We start from the raw sequence: 23384 nt of genomic DNA, 5'->3' as shown, positions 1-23384 counted from the left end.
ATATTTTCCTCTACTTTAATGTAAACTTTACTTGGGCCATGCAGCAAGCACAGGGAGAAAGATGTCTTGAGAATCTGCAAAAGCGCAGTGGAAAGATTGAAATCTAGTGGAAAACTTTTTATACTGGGGTTATCACTTCTGAACCCACTTTCCGATACCTTTCTGCTGGCGGTGCTATGCCGTGAATAGTTTGGCCAAGCCTGGGGCACACCCTTCTGTACCTCCAAAGTTCAAGGTAGAAAATCAGAATCCTCATCACTGTCCTGCCCTCCTGCTACTCCACTGGGCTTCCACCTTGGAGAAGAAATAAAGAACTGGCTCTGTGCTCCCTCCCCTCCCTGTGTCTCTCTGGAGAGCACTGAGAGGCCCTAGGGACAGAAGAAGTTCCTGGGAACTCCTAGATAAGACAGCTGTCCTGGAAACGGCCAGGAGCCGTCTCCTTCTCTGACTGTGCTGTCACTCCAACTGCAGTGAGTCACCTGCTGGTTGAGATGTGCTGGTCCTTCTGCCACTCCCCCCGCCCCCTTCCTGGGAGGACTGCCCCTTCCTACAGCAGTTGTCCAACTCCTGCCAGTCTTGTCCCCTCCCAGCCACTTAGTACCCTAGGCAGAGTGGATCTTCCCAAGCTGAGTCACTCACTCACCTGCTGAAACCTTCAGATAGCTCCCCATTCACCCTACAGTGAATTCCAACTTCTTACCGAGGCTGCCAAGGGGTAAGGCCACGGCTGAGTGGTTCTTTAGCACCTCTGTCACCTGTCACCTCTTCTGTTTACTCCCTATGATAGGGAGCTAGTCACAGTTCTCTACACAGGCCTCTCTTTTCCCTCTCTTCACTAGGCTTTTTCACGTGCAGTTGCTGTGCCTGGAACCATCTTTCCCATTCCCTGCTGTCTAGCTGTCTCATACCCTCCATTTTCATTTCAATGTTGTCATCTCTGAGAAATCGTTCAACACATGCACACACTCACACAGAGTCAGCTGTCCCAGTAAGTCAGTGCGTTTAAAATTGCTCTTCTACTGCTTAGCACTCAGCATGATTTGTAAAGCTATTTGTGTGATTATATGAAGAACGCCTGTCTCCCCCACTAGACTGTAAGGTCCTGAGGGCAGGAACTTATCTTTTCATCATTTCATCCCAGCACCCAGCCCAGAGCCTGGCTCATACTAGAGGCTTAATTAAGTATTTTTTGCATGAATACTGAATTTTCAGATAGCTCTGTAACTAGGGTCCATCCAGTTCTGATATTCTACAGGTCTACAGACCATATTTCCATCCACCCTCCTGACATATATTTTCCACATTTAATCTACATGTGAATTTGCTGCTAGTAAAACACATGCCTCCCTGTTGTTGGTATATTATGATTAATTTATATATAGAACTGTAACTTTTTTTCAGGGAAAAACTCTACATTTTCATCATTTCCTTTTGATATAATTTGTGCTACTACTCATTGCCTGATATCCTCTAAGAACTGCCTCCATTTTCTCCATATCTCTGATATTTCAGACTGATAGTTGCACTTGTATAGGAAATGATTTTTTCTCAGTTTTTTTGTGTGTAGTGATGAATCTTTAACACAGAGATATTTTTCAAAAAATAATCTCCGTCTGTACTTGGCAGGAGCTCAGCTTGCCCATTTTCTCCCTCCCCCTCTTTGCAGCCTCTGTCTTTCCTGCCCATGTTGCTTCTTTTCACAGCAATATTTTAGCAGCACGCCAGCCTTCTTCAGTTTCAGTGGTCTGCATTTTTCCAATTGGAGAATACTCCCTTGACCTATTGTTAATCATGGAGCTCATACGTACAGCCTGTACTTTTTCTTATTCTGGAAATATCTTTGGGATTGGGGAGGGATTAGCAGAAATCAGGAAGACCCTCTGAACAGAGGAGGTGTTGAAATTTAAGTTGTGTTTATTGGGAAGAAAAGTTGTGGTGCTGAAAATCCAGTGGGCTTTGGGGAACAAAAAGGGATCCCCACTGCGATCTCTGGGGAAAATTATGTACTTACTATGGGTCAGGTCCTCTTCAAAGAGTTTTATATTCTTCATCTCATTTAATCCTCACCAACACCCTCGGAGGTCATTATTCATTAATTCACTCACTGACTCATTTTTTAACTGAACTAATATTTACTGAGTACCTAATATGTGCCAGGACATTCTGGAGGTTGAATAGGATGAGGCATTGAAAGCTCATAACAATGGGGTGAATCGAGATGTCATTTACAGAGATTAGGGGTAAGGGCAAGTGTTTGGGTGGGGAAAACAAACATTCCATTTCCCACACGTTGCAGTTCTTTCCTAACACTTGTTCCCTCCCCCATCTCCATTTTTCAAATAAGAAAACAAACTTCCAACAGATGCCCAAGATTGTATGGTTGCTAGGAGAAGACTCTGAACTGGAACCCAGGTCATTCTGCTTCTGGAGCCAAGCTCTGTGCTTTCGACTCCATAGCCTTGAGAAAATGAATCATGGCTGCACTGGGTGCTCACCCAAAGCCTGTCCCCTGTCCTTGTCCTCGTCTAGCATAGTGGCCTCCTTTTTCCCATCTGAATACCTGTCACCCAACTTACACTGTCTGCCTGTATTTTAGAGGCTAATACTCTTGGCATAAAGAGTAGAAGAGGAAAAATCATTTAAGGCATTAGTTGTGACCCAATGAAAAACTGTCATTAAAGGACACATTAATTAGCTCATTTTCCTGTGATGACTCATTAATGAATGCTCTGGTGAAAGTGCTCTTCCAGACACTTAGGTAGAAAAATAGAAAAAGAGAAAGCTAACGTGGGCAGAATCACCTGTCTCTTCTCCTGGGATAAGCCAGTCCCTGGATCTTTCTCTCAGGTATGGAGACCAGCGCACATGCTCTGGCCGCATTTTACCTGTGCGTGCTTAGTGGGGGGGCTGTCCCATTATAGCTCATCACCTGACATCTGTGATCTATCTCTTCTGTGCTTACATTCTGCATCCTCAGATGCTCAAGCAGAGGGATTGGGTGACACAGTCAGATCCCTGAGGGTCTTTTGGATGGTATATAAACGAGTGCTTTGAGGAGGTTTCTGCCTGATTCTCTTAAACAACAGCAAAAACAACTTGCTTTTAAGACCTGTAGCCTTCACAGCTTAAAAATATTTTCCCAAAGGAAAAGGAAACAATTTTCAAGTCATTTCCTGCATATTAAGCAGGCATTTGTTTATACTACCAGCCAAGCTTTCAGACTTCAAGGAAGTGTATTTTCCCAGGATGTTGGTCTATAAAATTTAAAAATCCTAAAAATATTCAAAGCATATGAGAAACAGGTGCAAACACAGATTCCTCCGGAGGCTGGGGGCAATGGGCTTGTTCAGCTTTCAGTACTGCCCGAGGCCCAGAGAGGGCTTTGCTCAAGCTTCATGGCTCCAGACTCCAGGGTTCAGATGTGTTCCACAATAAAAAGTCACTCCTTCACCTTCTCCCCTTCTCTTCCCTTTTCCATTTTGATAAGTTTGCAAGCAAATTGCAAACTGTCATCTCAACATCTTTACCTTCACAATGGGATCTCACTAGAGATCGTAGCAGGTGGCAAATTGGTCCGATTTATCATTATTTGCATTTTTAATTTGTGGTATTTTAGGCCCAGAGAGTTTTTTATGGGTCTTAAAATGGCAACAGAAACCTTGATACATAATTCATTATCTGTTTTTCGTAATGCATGTAGTTAACAACCCATCGACAAACAGAAAAATCATCAGCACTTCAAGCAAGATGAAGTTATAGCTTTAGCTTTCTTTCCCCCCTACTCTTCCCCTCTGTGGTCTCTAAGAATAAATTGCTTGTATCTGAAGCACAGTCTGCAGCCGCCATGCTGATGTGTTGTCAACAGGAAAAGCCTTCTTAGTTGCAGCTTATTATTCAGAATGACCAAATCTTAAATAACTAAGGTAAAGTGTTTGTTGGGCTTCCACAGTTTCTTGACTTGGGAACACTGGGTACTTTTTCAATTTAAGCAAAAGGTGAGAAAGCAAGAGGAATACCTGCAATCCTGATCCTGCTTTCTCTTTCCTTCCAAACCCCTAAACCTCCCTCTACAGTATTCCTTTGTCATACTTTCCTTCCCCATCCCCTCCCCACTCCCACCAGACATTGCTGTTGGCATAACTCTAAGTTGGAAGAAAGAGAAATCCTATTGAAACACATCTGTAATCCTTTTGAAATAACAGCTCCACAGATAAACAATACACCTAGACAGGATGCCCAGGAATTTGACTGAGAAGATACCAGCAAAATAAAGGGGACCTTGAGCAATTTTATCAGAAGGATGATCAGTGAAGAAAACCATGCAGGCTAATTCAAGAGAAATGTAAAGACCTTATTGTGTTCATGGTGGCAGAGCTGTAACTCAACTGAGATAGGCAGATTCCTTATTTTTCCAGGCTACTCCAGGCACCTCTACACAGGAAGCCCGTTCCATCAGGATGAAACACCTCTGAAAAGTCTATCCAATAGAGTTTCCCTTTCTTTGTCTCCTACTGTGTAGATAAATCAGTTAACCAAAATGCCATTTGTGGGCAGTGCTCCAAGATGACACATGATCTGTTCTGTGTGGGCAAGACCAGGAAAACACTCTCTGCCCTCCAGGAGTTGAGTGGTCATTGACACCAGACGGTGCAGCACATGATTGGTCTTCAGTTATTTAACGTGTGTTAGTTTTCAACCACCATGTAATCTTTAGAGCTTCCTCATTTCACCAGGTCCATCACATACCTCTGTTAAATCCATAGTTGTTGGAAGAGTTTAAATCATAGATAAAAGTAATCACTTGCTTCATCAGTGATATGATTATCCTTCCAGGATTTCCTTTATTCAAGGATTTATGGCGTGCTTACTAGATTACTGGGCACCATTCATGGCATTAGGGAGGCCTCACTGCCACATCAAGTTTTAATATCTTTGTAGACCCAAGAAGATTAGAGAGACGTAAGAAAATATGTGCATAATTTCCACACTGCAAATAATGGCTTGCTAGCAGGCACCTGACTCCAGCCAGAATTTACTGGAGACCTTGACATTGGCTCTATTTATTGCTAATGACTAAACTTTCTTCTGGTGGTAAATTAAAAAGACTCTAAAAACAATAGCTTGGGGCTTCCCTGGTGGCGCAGTGGTTGAGAATCTGCTAATGCAGGGGACACGGGTTCGAGCCCTGGTCTGGGAGGATCCCACATGCCGCGGAGCAACTAGGCCCGTGAGCCCCAAGTACTGAGCCTGCACGTTTGGAGCCTGTGCTCCACAACAAGAGAGGCCGCGATAGTGAGAGGCCCGCGTACTGCGATGAAGAGTGGTCCCCGCTCACCGCAACTAGAGAAAGCCCTCGCACAGAAACGAAGACCCAACACAGCAAAGATAAATAAATAAATTAATAAACTCCTACCCCCAACATCATCTTTAAAAAACACACAAACAAAAAAACCCGATAGCTTGGGCAACTGAATCCAGGTTTTCCTGCATGATATTTTCTCGTCAGGAAGAGTCACTCCCAGAATGAGTGTTTTAGAGGATCTGGAGGACGACTTGTGACATCTCCAGTGAGAACCTGATAGCTTTTTTATGCAGTTGATGGCATTGGGTCATCTCCGTACCACATGCCTGCACTCTTCAATGTGTAGTCCCTCTAAAGCAGAACAGACTCCTGAGGAGTCCATTTTAGAACACATCACTTGCTCTTTATTCTTTTATCGCAGTTCGACTTCCCTCTTGCTAATAAGCTGCTCTTTTCTCTGGGAAGATTTATAATGCCAGGAATGCACATGTAAGGACAGTTTAATAAATAATAAAGTTCTAAAGGAAGGCTTATGTTAATTTATAATGCACCATTTGTCGACAATCTGAAAGACATTATTTCAAACAAAGGTAACTAGGGGGATGTTAATAGCCAGCAAATGTATTTATGCTAACTCTTATTCATTGCATTGTAGAAAAGATTTGTCATTATGTTAGTCATGTTCTTAATTGTACATAATTTTCATAATTTACTTTTTTTTTTTTTTGCGGTATGCAGGCCTCTCACTATTGTGGCCTCTCCCGTTGCGGAGCACAGGCTCTGCACGCGCAGGCTCAGCGGCCATGGCTCATGGGCCCAGCCACTCCGCAGCATGTGGGATCTTCCCAGACCGGGGCATGAACCCGCGTCCCCTGCATCGGCAGGTGAACTCTCAACCACTGCGCCACCAGGGAAGCCCCATAATTTACTTTTTAAATCAAAATATCATAGTAGATGCTTTCAACAAACTTCCAGTTTTAGATTATTATATATACTAAAATATGCCAGACTTTGGGTTTTAGTAAAGAAAACAAATGGCTCAGATGTACTTCCAAATGTTAGTCTAGCATCATTTTATTTAGTAAGGCTGGCATGCTCCCAGATTCCAGATAAATAGAGAATTGGGCAATTATCCAGATAATCTGATCCAAAAAACATTTTTTTGCTTGAATTGTTTTTTTCTTGGGCAGAAATATCTAAGTTAATTGGCTTAGCCATTTCTTTTATATGCTTGTGCATATTCAGTCTGAAGCCTAGGGAACAAGCAAAATTCCACTAAGCTTCCTTGGGACATCACTGGACTTATTGCTGGTAGGTGGAGTTTATTGTACAGAAACAAGGAAATGAGAGGCAATAGCCACATTCCTTGGGAGCTTCTTTGGTTAATCTCTACATCTACATCCACCAATTTTTCTAGATGAGGCTATGAATGTTACAGGGTTTATGGAAGTGGCTCCAGTTCAGTAGATGGATCCAAGGTAAGGGGACAGATGGAGTGAAATTAGTTTAATTACAGGATTTTTCATCTCTTCATCATTTGCAGTGCCCTGCAGCTTCCTGTAAGCCTGGTTCTTCAGTGCCTGGCTCTGGGTGATCCCATTCCTACAGAGAGGCTTCAATGGCCTCATGCATGCACAACTAAATTGTCCCCCTCTTCAGTCTCAGTGTCTCACACTCCAAATCCTCTAATTCATGTTACCTACCAGTCAAGTAAATTTCCAAAACCCTAGCTTTCATTTTAGTCTCCAAATCACAAACTTTCAGGGGCTCTCCATTTCTAAGAGGATAATATCCAGACTGCTCAGCTTGACATGCAGGGCCCTCTGAGGTCTGCCCACTCATCTCTTCAGCTTTCCTTCTGGTGCCCCTACAGGAAATCTTTATTGTAGTCACATGGAGTATCTCATCAGTCCACTGCCTGCTGTGGGCCATTCTGGACCTCACCTTCACTTGCCTCCTCTGAATGCCTACATCTCTCTTCCCACTGATTCAGTTCCTTCTGCTCATTAAAGCCTAGCCCAATTCTGTTTCCTCCTTTGAGATCTTCCTGAACAGGATGGTCCATGAGGCCTCCTTTGCTGTGAGTTGGTACCAATCCTTCGCCACCTAATTGTGTCCCATGCAGGGGCAACTCTTGCCCTGACATCTTATTTGGACAATGAACTCCTTTCCTGCCGGTGACATCTTGTGTCAGCCCAACATGTGAAACCTTTTTGCATGCTTCATGGCATCATAGGCTCTGACTGAATGGCAGGATGAGAAATTATGAGCCCAGTTGTATTTTCTACTCTTTCAGCCACACCGTCTGCAGTGGAAGGTATCTTTCAGATAGAGACAAGTAAAACTCTGAGAAGCCCAATGTATGAACAAGGCCTCTGGCTCACAACTTCCCAGAATGGCTAAGAGCTGGCTCTGGAGTCTGAGTGCCTAGATTAAAACAATGGTTTTACTACTTATTGGCTACATGATACCTCTCCACCTCTGTGCCTTCATATAAAATGGGCACAATAATGGTACCCATACCAATGGTTGTTGAGGGGATTAAACATCATATAGGTAAGGAACTTAGTGCTTGGTACACAGTAAGTGCCCACTAAATATTTGATTTTAATTTATTATTAAACTGTCAAAAGAATTAGGTCCCAGTTTTCTCTTTCAGGGGGAGTGACAGTTGACAGTAAAAGCACAGGACCACTATTGAATAATGGACTTTGGAGGTGGGTCTCCATCTCCTGGACTAACCTGGCAGTTCCAAGTATTCTCAGGGGGTGTCGCCTTGGGCCCATCTACTGGGATGACAAGCCCAACTCTACAGAGAGAGTTTTATTTTTATTTTGGTGTACCTCCTCCTCAGCCCTTTGACATAACTGCAAGCCTTTCTCAATTTAGCAAGCTATTGCTATTGAATCTAGGATCAACACAGTAGTCTAGGATGGGTTAGAGCTATGAACAAAACAAATGTGAAAACTGTACAGGTGAGACAATCAAGAAGTCCAAGACCTGGACTAGGAAACAACCAGAAGTATCCTAGACATTGCTGAGCTGCCTGGGGCAGAGCTGAGACATTTACACTAGAACCACAGTATAATCTTGCCTGTGTGCTGCATGTCTTTTACTGTATGGATTTGCATTTACGTCACCTCTTTGCCACATTTATGTGGTTTCAAATATTTCACCTAATGGGCTGCTTTTCCTTCAGGCCTACATCTGCCACACCTTGAGGAAGTTCCCTTCCTCCCTGTGAGCCTGAATAGGCAAGACCCAGTGTTAAACCAGAAGACAACCCATTTGGCTCCTGGACACACCTGGAAGAGCCCACAGGGCAATCTGCCTGCAGGGTGGTAAGTGGGAGAGTTACCTTGAATTCAGTCTCAATGTTGGCTAGTCTGGCTAGCTCATTGCTTAGCTCCAGCGCGGTGAGGACAGGGTCTTCGCTGGACAGGGACAAGTAGGCAGCACTTGCCAGTCCCTTGTAGGCATTCATGCGGGAGCGCGAGTGGCTGAAGGAGTCCTTCCGCTGCTTCTCGGTGCACTCATTGCACTTGCAGAAGTAGTCGTGGGGCCGCTCGATGCGCGCGCCCTTTAGAAGGAGGATATGCACGATCTCATACTCCTGGCAGTGGGCCGCCAGGATGATGGGCGTGATGTCGTGGGAGAAGCGCGTGCCGTCCTCGTCGTAGGCGTAGAAATCGTCGTCCCGCAGCTCCTGCTCCAGCGGGCTGAGCGTCAGGCGCTGGCCCTGCGCGAAGGCCGGGTGGCTGAGGATGGCCTCCACGATGCGCACGTAGCCCTTGCTGATGGCCAGCAGCAGCGCGTCCCCCACCCGCGCCAGGTTCTCCTTCTTGAGCAGCAGCTCCGTGACCTCCAGGTGCTCGTTGCCCACTGCCAGCTGCAGCGCGTTCTGCCCCATGTAGTCCACGCAGTTGAAGTTGAGGGTCTTGGACTCCTCCAGCATTTTCCTGACCACCGGGATGTTGCCATACTCAGCCGAGTCCAGAAAGCGCTCCTCTTCGGGCGTCAGGCTAGTGCCCTTCTCGTTGAACATGTAGGCGGGACCGCGGATGGCCTGACGGCGGCCCTTTTCCCTCAGTGTCGTGTGCCGGCGCTGCATGTTTCTGAAGGTGCTGCTTCCCAACCTGTGGGGTGATAAGGCAAAGATGCTAGTTACTCTCTCAGGATCCTGCAGGTTCCCCAGGGGCAGAGCAAACAAAAATTGTTGAGATGAAAAAGAATATCGTGATTGGAATATTTTGAGAAGTTACGAAATCTTGCTAGAAATTATTGTCCTATCACTGAGATTAAGACAAATTTCATAACCCAAACTATTCTTATACTAATGGAAGAATATTGGTTAAGTTACACAGCAGTCTATCCGCCTTGGGTGGAGGAGTGTCCGAAAAGCTGAAATGTGGGTTTAGGCCAAGCTAATGGTGGACGTGGAGAGTGTGAGGTCATGATGTGGTGGAAACAGGCCGAGGGCTGTATGTTTTATTTCCATTTGTGCAAAGTTGAGAATGTCACTTAACTTCTCTGTGCTTTAGTACAATGCTTTTCTGTGCTTTTACCTGTACAATGTGGATAACTTTTGTGGGCCATAGAGTCGGTAGGAGGATTAAATGAGGTAACGTGCATGTAGAAAGTACTCAGTCCACGTTAATTTTATTGTCCCTTCCTGCCTGTTGATGTGCCTAGTTCTTCAGGGGTTTGCCACAGAAATGGCCACCATGGATACTGCTGCCTTTGCTTCAGGTGTATTACCCCACTGAGCTCCCACACTATGACAAAACTGCAGCAACATGCAGGCATGGCCACACCCCTCTGTTTCAGTGCTATACCATAGCGGGACTGTGCTTTTGTGCTCGTCCCCATGCAGACTGAGCACCTACTAAAGGGCAAGTATTGCACGGAGCAGGCCTAGACTCATTGCTGCTTACTGATGGCCGCTGAAGCAGCCTTCCTGAGGAAGTTCAGCCACAGTTTCTTAGGATAAAACCTAGATTTTTATGTGGATAGAAAAACAGGTTAATTTATATGCTGGGTTCATTTCTTTCTTTTTTTTAAAATTTAATTTAATTTAATTTTTTTATACAGCAGGTTCTTATTAGTTATCAGTTTTATACATATTGGTGTATATGTCAATCCCAATCTCCCAGTTCATCCTACCACCACCATCCCCACCCCGTAACGCCCCACTTCCCCCCTTGGTGTCCATACGTTTGTTCTCTACATCTGTGTCTCTCTTTCTGCCCTGCAAACCGGTTCATCTGTACCATTTTTCTAGATTCCACATATATACTGTATGTTTTGGAAGCACATTTCAGGAAACAGTAATGGAGTTGGCCATGACCACCATGCTTGTTCGCAACAGATCTTGCACTATTTGTCATTTATTTTTGATGTAAAAAAACACTGAAACTGTTGACATGTCCACCAGAAACAACACATTTAAATAACGTGGAAAAAAATTTCCGTGAATGTCTTTTTTCTGTTTAATCATCTTACACACTTAGTTTATCTAACTGGCAATTTCGTAAACATATACTTTACTGTCAAGATTCAGGTTGAAACATAATTATCTTAAAAAGATTGTGAATGAAAATGTCATAATTGGACTTGCAAGGTGCGACGCCAGCCCTCCTCCTAGCCTTTCCTGCCTGTTTCTTTTTAACATCTTTATTGGAGTATAATTGCTTTACAATGGTGTGTTACTTTCTGCTTTATAACAAAGTGAATCAGTTATACATATACATATGTTCCCATATCTCTTCCCTCTTGCGTCTCCCTCCCTCCCAACCTCCCTATCCCACCCCTCTAGGTGGTCACAAAGCACCAAGCTGATCTCCCTGTGCCATGCGGCTGCTTCCCAATAGCTATCTGTTTTACGTTTGGTAGTGTATATATGTCCATGGCACTCTCTCACTTTGTCCCAGCTTACCCTTCCCCCTCCCCATATCCTCAAGTCCATTCACTAGTAGGTCTGTGTCTTTATTCCTGTCTTATCCCTAGGTTCTTAGTGACCCTTTCTTTTTTTTTCCCTTAGATTCCATATATATGTGTTAGCTTACGGTATTTGTTTTTCTCTTTCTGACTTCACTCTGTATGACAGACTCTAGGTCCATCCACCTCACTACAAATAACTCAATTTCATTTCTTTTTTTTTTTTTTTCCTTCAATGTATCTTTTTTTTAACATCTTTATTGGGGTATAATTGCATTACAATGGTGTGTTAGTTTCTGCTTTATAACAAAGTGAATCAGTTATCCATATACATATGTTCCCATATCTCTTCCCTCTTGCATCTCCCTCCCTCCCACCCTCCCTATCCCACCCCTCCAGGCTGTCACAAAGCACCGAGCCAATATTCCTGTGCCATGCGGCTGCTTCCCACTAGCTATCTACCTTACTACGTTTGTTAGTGTGTATATATCCATGACTCTCTCTCGCCCTGTCACAGCTCACCCTTCCCCCTCCCCATATCCTCAAGTCCGTTCTCCAGTAGGTCTGCGTCTTTATTCCTGTCTTACCCCTAGGTTCTTCATGACATTTTTTTTTCTTAAATTCCATATATATGTGTTAGCATACGGTAATTGTCTTTTTCTTTCTGACTTACTTCACTCTGTATGACAGACTCTAGGTCTATCTACCTCATTACAAATAGCTCAATTTCGTTTCTTTTTATGGCTGAGTAATATTCCATTGTATGTATGTGCCACATCTTCTTTATCCATTCATCTGTTGATGGACACTTAGGTTGCTTCCATCTCCTGGCTATTATAAATAGAGCTGCAATGAACATTTTGGTACATGACTCTTTCTGAATTATAGTTTTCTCAGTGTATATGCCCAGTAGTGGAATTGCTGGGTCGTATGGTAGTTCTATTTGTAGTTTTTTAAGGAACCTCCATACTGTTTTCCGTAGTGGCTGTATCAATTTACATTCCCACCAGCAGTGCAAGAGTGTTCCCTTTTCTCCACACCCTCTCCAGCATTTACTGTTTCTAGAATTTTTTTTTTTTTTTTTTTTTTTTTGCAGTACGTGGGCCTCTCACTGTTGTGGCCTCTCCCATTGCAGAGCACAGGCTCTGGACACGCAGGCTCAGCGGTCATGGCTCACGGGCCTAGCCACTCTGCCGCATGTGGGATTGTCCCAGACCGGGGCACGAACACATGTCGCCTGCATCGGCAGGTGGACTCTCAACCACTGCGCCATCAGGGAAGCCCTGTTTCTAGATTTTTTGGTGATGGCCATTCTGACAGGTGTGGGATGATATCTCATTGCAGTTTTGATTTGCATTTCTCTAATGATTAATGATGTTGAGCATTCTTTCATGTATTAGTTGACAATGTGTATATCTTCTTTGGAGAAATGTCTATTTAGGTCTTCTGCCCATTTTTGGAATGGGTTTGTTATTGAGCTGCATGAGCTGCTTGTAAATTTTGGAGATTAATCCTTTGTCAGTTGCATCATTTGCAAATATTTGCTCCCATTCTGAGGGTTGTCTTTTCGTCTTGTTTATGGTTTCCTTTGCTGTGCAAAAGCTTTTAAGTTCCATTAGGTCCCAGTTGTTTATTTTTGTTTTTATTTCCATTTCTCTAGGAGGTGGGTCAAAAAGGATCTTGCTGTGATTTATGTCATAGAGTGTTCTGCCTATGTTTTCCTCTAAGAGATTGATAGTTTCTGCCCTTACATTTAGATCTTTAATCCATTTTGAGCTTATTTTTGTGTATGGTGTTAGGGAGTGTTCTAATCTTATACTTCTACATGGACCTGTCCAGTTTTCCCAGGACCACTTATTGAAGAGGCTGTCTTTTCTCCACTGTATATTCTTGCCTCCTTTATCAAAGATAAGGTGACCATATGTGCGTGGGTTTATCACTGGGCATTCTGTCCTCTTCCATTGATCTATATTTCTGTTTTTGTGCCAGTACCATACTGTCTTGATTACTGTAGCTTTGTAGTATAGTCTGAAGTCAGGGAGCCTGATACCTCCAGCTCCATTTTTTGTTCTCAAGATTGCTTTGGCTATTCCGGGTATTTTGTGTTTCCATACAAATTGTGAAATTTTTTGTTCTAGTTCTGTGAAAAATGCCAGTGGTAGTTTGATAGGGATTGCATTGAATCTGTAGATTGCTTTGGGTAGTAGGGTCATTTTCACAATGTTGATTTTTCAAATCCAAGAACATGGTATATCTCTCCATCTATTTGTATCATCTTTAATTTCTTTCATCAGTGTCTTATAATTTTCTGCATGCAGGTCTGTTGTCTCCTTAGGTAGGTTTATTCCTAGATATTTTATTCTTTTTGTTGCAATGGTAAATGGGAGTGTTTTCTTAATTTCATTTTCAGATTTTTCAAATTAGTGTATAGGAATGCAAGAGATTTCTATACATTAATTTTGTATCCTGCTACTTTACCCAATTCATTGATTAGCTCTAATAGTTTTCTGGTAGCATCTTTGGGATTCTGTATGTACAGTATTATGTCAGCTGCAAACAGTGACAGCTTTACTTCTTCTTTTCTGATTTGGTTTCCTTTTATTTCTTTTTCTTCTCTGATTGCTGTGGCTAAAACTTCCAAAACTATGTTGAATAAGAGTGCTGAGAGTGGGCAACCTTCTGTTGTTCCTGATCGTAGTGGAAATGGTTTCAGTTTTTCACCATAGAGGACGATGTTGGCTGTGGGTTTGTCATATATGGCCATTATTATGTTGAGGAAAGTTCCCTCTATGCCTACTTTCTGGAGGGTTTTTATCATAAATGGGTGTTGAATTTTGTCAAAAGCTTTCCCTGCATCTATTGAGATGATCATATGGTTTTTCTCCTTCAATTTGTTAATATGGTGTATCATGTGGATTGATTTGTGTATACTGAAGAACCTTGCATTCCTGGAATAAACCCCACTTGATCATGGTGTGTGATCCTTTTTAATGTGCTGTTGGATTCTGTTTGCTAGTATTTTGTTGAGGATTTTTGCATCTATGTTCATCATTGATATTGGCCAGTAGTTTTCTTTCTTTGTGACATCCTTGTCTGGTTTTGGTATCAGGGCGATGGTGGCCTCGTAGAATGAGTTTGGGAGTGTTCCTCCCTCTGCTATATTTTGGAAGAGTTTGAGAAGGATAGGTGTTAGCTCTTCTCTAAATGTTTGATAGAATTCGCCTGTGAAGCCATCTGGTTCTGGGCTTTTGTTTGTTGGAAAATTTTTAATCACAGTTTCAATTTCAGTGCTTGTGATTGGTCTGTTCATATTTTCTATTTCTTCCTGATTCAGTCTCGGCAGGTTGTGCATTTCTAAGAATTTATGCATTTCTTCCAGGTTGTCCATTTTATTGGCATAGAGATGCTTGTAGTAATCTGTCATGATGTTCTGTATTTCTGCAGTGTCAGTTGTTACTTCTCCTTTTTCATTTCTAATTCTATTGATTTGAGTCTTCTCCTTTTTTTCTTGATGAGTCTAGCTAATGGTTTATCAACTTTGTTTATCTTGTCAAAGAACCAGCTTTTACTTTTATTGATCTTTGCTATTGTTTCCTTCATTTCTTTTTCATTTATTTCTGATCTGATCTTTTTTTTGTGTGTGTGTTACGCGGGCCTCTCACTGCTGTGTTCTCTCTTGTTGCGGAGCACAGGCTCCAGACGCACAGGCTCAGAGGCCATGGCTCACGGGCCCAGCCGCTCCGCGGCATGTGGGATCTTCCCGGACCAGGGCACGAACCCATGTCCCCTGCATCGGCAGGCAGACTCTCAACCACTGCGCCACCAGGGAAGCCGTCTCCGTGTGTTTGTATTTTTTACAGATTGTTTCCTGTAATTGATATCTAGTCTCATAGAGTTGTGGTCAGAAAAGATACTTGATGCAATTTCAATTTTCTTAAATTTACCAAGGCTTGATTTGTGACCCAAGATATGATCTATCCTGGCGAATGTTCCATGAGCACTTGAGAAAAATGTGTATTCTGTTGTTTTTGGATGGATGTCCTATAAATATCAATTAAGTCCATCTTGTTTAATGTATCATTTAAAGCTTGTGTTTCCTTATTTATTTTCATTTTGGATGATCTGTCCATTGGTGAAAGTGGGGTGTTAAAGTCCCCTACTATGAATGTGTTACTGTCGATTTCCCCTTTTATGGCTGTTAGTATTTGCCTTATGTATTGAGGTGCTCTTATGTTGGGTGCATGAATATTTATAATTGTTATATCTTCTTCTTGGATCAATCCCTTGATCATTATGTAGTGTCCTTCTTTGTCTCTTCTAATAGTCTTTATTTTAAAGTCTATTTTGTCTGATATGGGAATTGCTGCTACACTTTCCTTTTGATTTCCATTTGCATGAAATATCTTTTTCCATCCCTTCACTTTCAGTGTGTATGTGTCCCTAGGTCTGAAGTGGGTCTCTTGTAGACAGCAAGTATATGGGTCTTGTTTTTGTATCCATTCAGTCAGTCTGTGTCTTTTGGTGGGAGCATTTAATCCATTTATATTTAAGGTAATTATCGATATGTGTGTTCCTATTCCCATTGTCTTAATTGTTTTGGGTTTGTTATTGTAGGTCTTCTCCTTCTCTTGTGTTTCTTGCCTAGAGAAGTTCCTTTAGCATTTGTTGTAAAGCTGGTTTGGTGGTGCTGAACTCTCTCAGCTTTTGCTTGTCTGTAAAGGTGTTAATTTCTCCATCAAATCTGAATGAGTTCCTTGCTGGGTAGAGTAATCTTGGTTGTAGGTTTTTCTCCTTCATCACTTTAAATATGTCCTGCCACTCCCTTCTGGCTTGCAGAGTTCTGCTGAAAGATCAGCTGTTAGCCTTATGGGGATTCCCTTGTGTGTTATTTGTTGTTTTTCCCTTGCTGCTTTTAATATGTTTTTTTTGTATTTAATTTTTGACAGCTTGATTAATATGTGTCTTGGCGTGTTTCTCCTTGGATTTATCCTGTATGGGACTCTCTGTGCTTCCTGGACTTGATTAACTATTTCCTTTCCCATATTAGGGAAGTTTTCAACTATAATCTCTCCAAGTATTTTCTCAGTCCCTTTCTTTTTCTCTTCTTCTTCTGGGACCCCTATAATTCGAATGTTGGTGCATTTATTATTGTTCCAGAGGTCTCTGAGACTGTCCTCAGTTCTTTTCATTCTTTTTTCTTTATTCTGCTCTGCAGTAGTTATTTCCACTATTTTATCTTCCAGGTCACTTATCAGTTCTTCTGCCTCAGGTATTCTGCTACTGATCCCTTTTAGAGTATTTTTAATTTCCTTTATTGTGTTGTTCATCGTTGCTTGTTTCCTCTTTAGTTCTTCTAGGTCCTTGTTAAATGTTTCTTGAATTTTCTCTATGCTATTTCCAAGATTTTGGATCATCTTTACTATCATTATTCTGAATACTTTTTCAGGTAGACTCCCTATTTCCTCTTCATTTGTTAGGTCTGGTGGGTTTTTATCTTGCTCCTTCATCTTCTGTGTGTTTTTCTGTCTTCTCGTTTTGCTTATCTTACTGTGTTTGGGGTCTACTTTTTGCAGGCTGCCGGTTCATAGTTCCCATATTTTTTGGTGTCTGTCCCCAGTGGCTAAAGTTGGTTCAGTGGGTTGTGTAGGCTTCCTGGTGGAGGGGACTAGTGCCTGTGTTCTGGTGGATGAGGCTGGATCTTGTCTTTCTGGTGGGCAGGTCCACGTCTGGTGGTGTGTTTTGGGGTGTCTGTGGACTTATTATGATTTTAGGCAGCCTCTCTTCTAATGGGTGGGGTTGTGTTCCTGTCTTGCTAGTTGTTTGGTATAGGGTGTCCAGCACTGTTGCTTGCTGGTTGTTGAGTGAAGCTGGGTGTTGGTGTTGAGATGGAGATCTCTGGGAGAGTTTCGCCGTTTGATGTTACATGGAGTTGGGAGGTCTCTTGTGGACCAGTGTCCTGAAGTTGGCTATCCCACCTCAGAGGCACAGCACTGACTCCTGGCTGCAGCACCAAGTGCCTCTCATCCACACGGCTCAGAATAAAAGAGAGAAAAAGTAGAAAGAAAGAAAGAGGATAAAATAACGTAAGATAAAATAAAATATAGTTATTAAAATAAAAAATACACAATAATTATTAAGAAAAAAAATTTTTTTTAAGTAAAAAAAACAAACAAGAAGAAGAAAAAACTGGTCGGACAGAACCCTAGGACAAATGGTGAAAGCAAAGCTATAGAGACAAAATCTCACACAGAAGCAGACACATACACACTGACAAATAGAGGAAAAGGGGAAAAAATAATATATTGTTGTTCCCAAAGTCTACCTCCTCAATTTGGGATGATTCGTTGTCTATTCAGGTATTCCGCAGATGCAGGGTGCATCAAGTTGACTGTGGAGATTTAATCCGCTGCTCCTGGGGCTGCTGGGAGAGATTTCCCTTTCTCTTCTTTGTTCACACAGCTCCGGCGGTTCAGCTTTGGATTTGGCCCCGGCTCTGCGTGTAGGTCGCCTGTGGGTGTCTGTTCTTTGCTCAGACAGGATGGGGTTAAAGAAGCAGCTGCTTCGGGGACTCTGGCTCACTCAGGCTGCGGGGGACGGAGGGGCACGGATTGAGTGGGGAGCCTGCGGCGGCAGAGGTCAGCGTGATGTTGCACCAGCCTGAGACGCTCCGTGCGTTCTCCCGGGGAAGTTTTCCCTGGATCACAGGACCCTGACAGTGGCAGGCTGCACAGGCTCCCGGCAAGGGACTTGTGGATAGTGACCTGTGCTCGCACACAGGCTTCTTGGTGGCTCCAGCAGCAGCCATGGCGTCTCATGCCCGTCTCTGGGGTCCGTGCTGTTAGCCGCGGCTTGTGCCCGTCTCTGGAGCTCCTTTAAGCAGCGCTCTTAATCCCCTCTCCTCGCACACCAGGAAACAAAGAAGGAAGAAAAAGTCTCTTGCCTCTTCGGCAGGTCCAGATCTTTTCCCGGACTCTCTCCCGGCTAGCCGTGGTGCACTAACCCCTTCAGGCTGTGTTCACGCCGCCAACCCCAGTCCTCTCCCTGGGATCCGACCTCCGACCTCCGAAGCCCGAGCCTCAGCTCCTTGCCCTGTGCACCCCTGTTGCTGCACTCTCCTCTGTGGCTCCGAAGCTTCCCCACTCCGCCACCCGCAGTCTCCACCCACGAAGGGGCTTCCAAGTGTGTGGAAACCTTTCCTCCTTCACAGCTCCCTCCCACTGCTGCAGGTCCTGTCCCTATTCTTTTGTCTCTGTTTATTCTTTTGCCCTACCCAGGTACGTGGGGGAGTTTCTTGCCTTTTGGGAGGTCTGAGGTCTTCTGCCAGCGTTCAGTAGGTGTTCTGTAGGAGTTGTTCCACGTGTAGGTGTATTTCTGATGTATCTGTGGGGAGGAAGGTGATCTCTGCGTCTTACTCTTCCGCCATCTTCCCCCTCTTCCTGCCTGTTTCTTACATCAAAGGAGTTACATCTGTCCCACAAAATAAAAATTAAAGTAGCCTTGGCTTACCAGCGATTACACTTTCACTTTTCTCACCCAGCTAATTAAAACTAAGTAGCTAATACGGCTGTTGGTGCAAACTTATTCATAATAGATGTGAACAAAAGGGCCAGTAGGTTTCATTCGTACTCAGCCCATCACAGAGCAGATGGACTAGCTACAGGGAGATGGGTTCTGCAACCTGTGGCCCCGGATTCCTTCTTCCCAGAGTCCCCACCTCACATGCTCTGACCCAGTCCACATGCACTGAGGGAAACATGGCTCCCCTGCCCAGTGGGCGCCCTCTGTACTGAGAGGGAGCCTTCTGCCCGCAGCAGTGACCACGGCCCGAGCCGACCTGCTGCAGCGCCTGCACACTCAGTAGTGAGCACGGGGCAGGCGAGGGCACAACTGTGACCTGATGGCATCTTTCCTTCCTTCCCTCTGCTGCTCACTATGGTGCGTCTTGACCATTGGCACTATTGCCATTGGCGGGAGGTAGGAAGAAACGTGCAGTACATCTTGCTCTTAGCAAAGCAAGGGATCACTCTAGATATGGCTATGGAGTCAGGTTTGCAAACGGCAAGGTAGTTAAAAAAAAAATCAATCCCACAAAGTGCATATTTATCTGAAGTCGAATCCCTTGCATATCCAGTGTAAATTTATTTTTTGACAGCATCCAATAAATCCCAGTAAAGTCGCTAAATTAAGATTCTCTAACATGGCAAGTGGTGTCAGAGCTCTTTAAGCAATGCTGATATGCCCTTGATTTTATGCCATGGTGGTCCGCAGCAAGCTGTATTTGCAAAGCAGCATTAGCAAACAGAAGCAGTTGCACCATACCTGAGTAACCTCTAAATTATCAGTAATTCTATCTAATGAAATCTCCCTCAGAGTCCCTTTGTTACCTTCCAGTGACACTGTAAGGAACCTGCCCATCTCGCTAAGCAGATTTCTCAGCAGCCTCAGTCTCCTGCTCTGAGAGCTTCTCTTTGGACAGAACTGACATCCACGGCGACACCGAGTGGGTGATGCTCTGCTTGGCCAGGTTGTGGTGGTTGATGATGGTGTAAAATTTCTCCTGGACATTGGAGTCTTGCTCCGCATGGTAGCTCTCCAAGCCTCCTGGGATGCACTGGGTGTTCTTGAGGGTGAAGCCATCGGGACAGGCACGGTCATAGTTGTACACCTTGTAGACGACCAGGAAGATGACACAGGTGAGAAAGACCAGGGCAAAGAAGACCAGCACAGACACCTTGAACCTCTTGGTAACACCCTCAGTGATGCTGACAGTGAACTTGGCTATGTTGGGAGGACGTGCTTTGCCTTTATTTCAGTCAGGTTCATTTTCAGTCTTAGTTTTCACGACCACCTTATCCAGGGGCGGGAACTGCAGCTGATTGACATCAAGGGGCGTCATCAGGGGGGTGGTGTCGAAGCCATCCTCCAGCAGCGGCTGCTTGGTGCCCTTCTCCGTGAAATTGTTTCCCACCTTCACCATGGTTCCGGGAGACCCGAGGCTGCCACCCCACGCCCGGCTCCGGCAGGTCTGGGCTCCGACCGTGCTCTGAGCCTCCGTGTTGCCCGCTCCCGCTCACAGCAATCTCAGACGAAGATCTTGAGACAAGTGGGGCTGAGAGACAGGCTTTCAAGTTGAAAGGTCTAGAGTTGGAATGCTAGCTCCACCTTTTGCCAGCCTTGTGACTCTGGACAAGTTACTGAACCTTTTAGTTTGTCAGGCTTTTAAAATGGCAGACTGGAGATAATAATAGCTGTCGTGTAATTTGAGCTTGAGCTGGATATCCCATCTCTAGCTCACTTGGACTCCTTGAGCAGGTTCCCAGTTCAAGATGCTTTAACTGTAAAGTAGAGAGTCTGGACCAGGTCCCTAAGTCTCTACAAACTTGAACCTCTCAAAACTTTTTTATTCTCCAGTTGGCCCTACCCACATTTTCTAGCCTCTTTTTCTAGTCTACCCACACTCATATTATTCAAATAATATTAAAATGGCATACATTTCAATAAGAAAGTATCTGTTCTAAAGAGTAAGCACTTGGGGGTTGGTTTTGAACTATTTTCCATCTTCCCAGTTGTCTTTTTGTTATTGGTCATGTTTCCATGCATTGAGTATTTCACTGAAATCATTTGTAAAAGATAAACAAAAGTAATCACAGAAGAAGGCTTTTAAAATATACCTAGTATTTTGAGATTAAAAAAAAAGTATTGTCATTCAGTCTTGTGATTTTTAAAAATTTGGGCTCTATTTAGTTTTCTGCTCATTTTACCTTCTGACGTGCTCAAACCCTTCTGGTGTTAGCTCCTTTTGGGGCCCCAATCTGGTGAAAAGCAGAGACTTGGAGGTCAGACTTTGTACTCTGATCCTGCTTAGGCCTGAGTCACACTTCTTGGGAGAAGCTGCTAAACTATTCAGAGGAGCAGCTTCTTCATCTGCAAAAAAGTAAAAGGAATAATGGTGGGCAACTCCTTCAAAAGGCAACTGTGGGGGCTTCCCTGGTGGCGCAGTGGTTGAGAGTCCGCCTGCCGATGCAGGGGACACGGGTTCTTGCCCCAGTCCAGGAAGATCCCACATGCCGCGGAGCGGCTGGGCCCGTGAGTCATGGCTGCTGAGCCTGCGCGTCCGGAGCCTGTGCTCTGCAATGGGAGAGGCCACAACAGTGAGAGGCCTGCGTACCACACACACAAAAAAGGCAACTGTGGGTGATAAATCCTGATAGAGTGCTCCTCTCTTCTTTAGGAAGAGCTTCTGAACTGCCATCCACTTTTCTAAATTGTACGTTGATAAAAAAATTGCTAGGGAGGTTTCCCAGAATTCAAGTTTATGAGCCCCTCCTGAGCCCATTTCTCTCAACAATGCCATCATTCCAGGGAGGGAGGGTGCTCGTTGATGCCAATGCAGACCGTAGATTGAGATTCCAAAAGAGATCTTTACAGGAGAGGGAAAGACTCACAAATTGGGCACAGTGTTTATTATTATAAGTTCTTTTAGAAGGAGAGGAGGTAACTGAGTTGAAAGCTAAGCAGTCACCTCTTTTGTGTCCCCAAAGGGCCTTGTTTCAGAAGAGGATGTGAACTCAGTTTCAAGGTCTGTTATCTGGGGACACACACTCAGGTGGGAATTAAGCCCACAAAAGACTAAACTCTTTGTCATGGAATTTCTCAGCCTGTCCTATGATGATGCTTCTCCCTTCTCAGGAGCACCTCTCTGGACTTGCCGTCACAGCTCAACCTGAGAAAAGACTCAAGAGCACCTGAGCAGTGTTTCAGAGACGTAACAGTAACTGTCCTAGCAGGAGCCGGAGCTGGAGCTTCAGTCCACATCACTTTTCCACTGGAGGTCTGCTCAGGAGGGAGAATAGGTCAGGTGCCAAGGTCAAAAGTACACAACTACTACACAGCAGTGAGCCGTGGAGAGATTAATTCAGAGGAAATATAATAACTACTGAACCAAGTCAGAGCAGAGAAAAATTTCTCAAGGAACACATAAGTACCCAATCTAAATTCAGAGTCCATATGGATGTCATAGACGCTGTAGCCTACAAACTTAAAGGATGTTAAAGCATCGTTTGTTAATTCCCTTCATTAAATAAACAAACAAACATAAAAAACAAGGTGTTAACGTTCTCATTTTCAGGTGGAGAAACTGAGGTAGGTGAAGCAAAATGACTAAACCTCAGGGCAGATAATTTCTGTGCAAGAGTTGCACATCATATAAATCTTGATGTTTCTGTAATAATCATGTTTTATCAAAGAAAAAAAATGTGTGTGGCTAGTATTTGTCAGAAGTTAAAATGTCTTTATTACTTCCCATGCGTTTTCCTGAATGACCTTGAAAGCAGACACTCAGATATAGCAAGAAATAAACAAGGCTTTCTTTCCCATCCTTAAATACCTCAGCTTTGACTTACATTTGGATGCTCACAGAATTGTCAGTTCAGCTCCTTTCCTTACAGAATCTGGTGTTGATGAAACATTATGGGCCTTCAAATCATGTATGCATACAAGAGTATACTGGGACATTCCTACTCCATGGGATTACTCTTAACATAAGGGGTTTCACAGCAAACCCTGGAGCTACGTGAATTGATTCAGATATTGATGGAGGCCTTTTAACCTCACTGGGAGTCTTATTAGCTCCGATTTCTATTCTAATGATACTTTCAAAACATTTGTTTTATTTTTTCAGCTCTGTTAAGGTGTAATTGACAAAATTATAAAATATTTAAAGTCCGCATTGTGGTGATTTGATATATATTTATATGTTTTGGTTAGAACATTTAAGTCCTCTCTTAGCAGATTTCAATTATATAATACAGTGTTATCAACTATAGTTACGATGTTTTACATTAGATCTTCAGACCTTATTCATCTTATAGCTGAAAGTTTGTACCCTTTTACCAACCTCTCCCTATTTCCCCCATTTAAACATTTATATACCTATGAAAATATTTAGCCACTGTATCCTTGCCATTTAATCTTGACACAATAGATAATCAGGCTTTAGCCATACTTTTCATATGGGTTGGAAAGACTCCACAAAAGATGATATGTCAGAAACATAGTCATTTGGTCCACAATAGCTGGAGGACAAAGCTCACACTCATGAATCAGATGTGTTGCTCTGTTGGACTCTGGGGATCCTGTCAGTTTT

General features: G+C 43.6%; 2 pseudogenes; both read right to left on the bottom strand.

Annotated features, from left to right (window-relative positions):
• Positions 1–8474: 8474 nt before the first annotated feature.
• LOC113617624 (short transient receptor potential channel 7 pseudogene) lies at positions 8475–9551 on the bottom strand (annotated as a pseudogene).
• Positions 9552–18579: 9028 nt separating this feature from the next.
• LOC113614903 (neuronal vesicle trafficking-associated protein 1 pseudogene) lies at positions 18580–20828 on the bottom strand (annotated as a pseudogene).
• Positions 20829–23384: the final 2556 nt, after the last annotated feature.

This window comes from Aethalodelphis obliquidens, unplaced genomic scaffold (assembly GCF_003676395.1).
Source record: "Aethalodelphis obliquidens isolate GAN/ISIS:26980383/991018 unplaced genomic scaffold, ASM367639v1 scaffold4, whole genome shotgun sequence".
In the NCBI taxonomy this organism is placed as follows: domain Eukaryota; kingdom Metazoa; phylum Chordata; class Mammalia; order Artiodactyla; family Delphinidae; genus Aethalodelphis; species Aethalodelphis obliquidens.
This window is presented reverse-complemented; position numbering and strand designations above follow the sequence as displayed.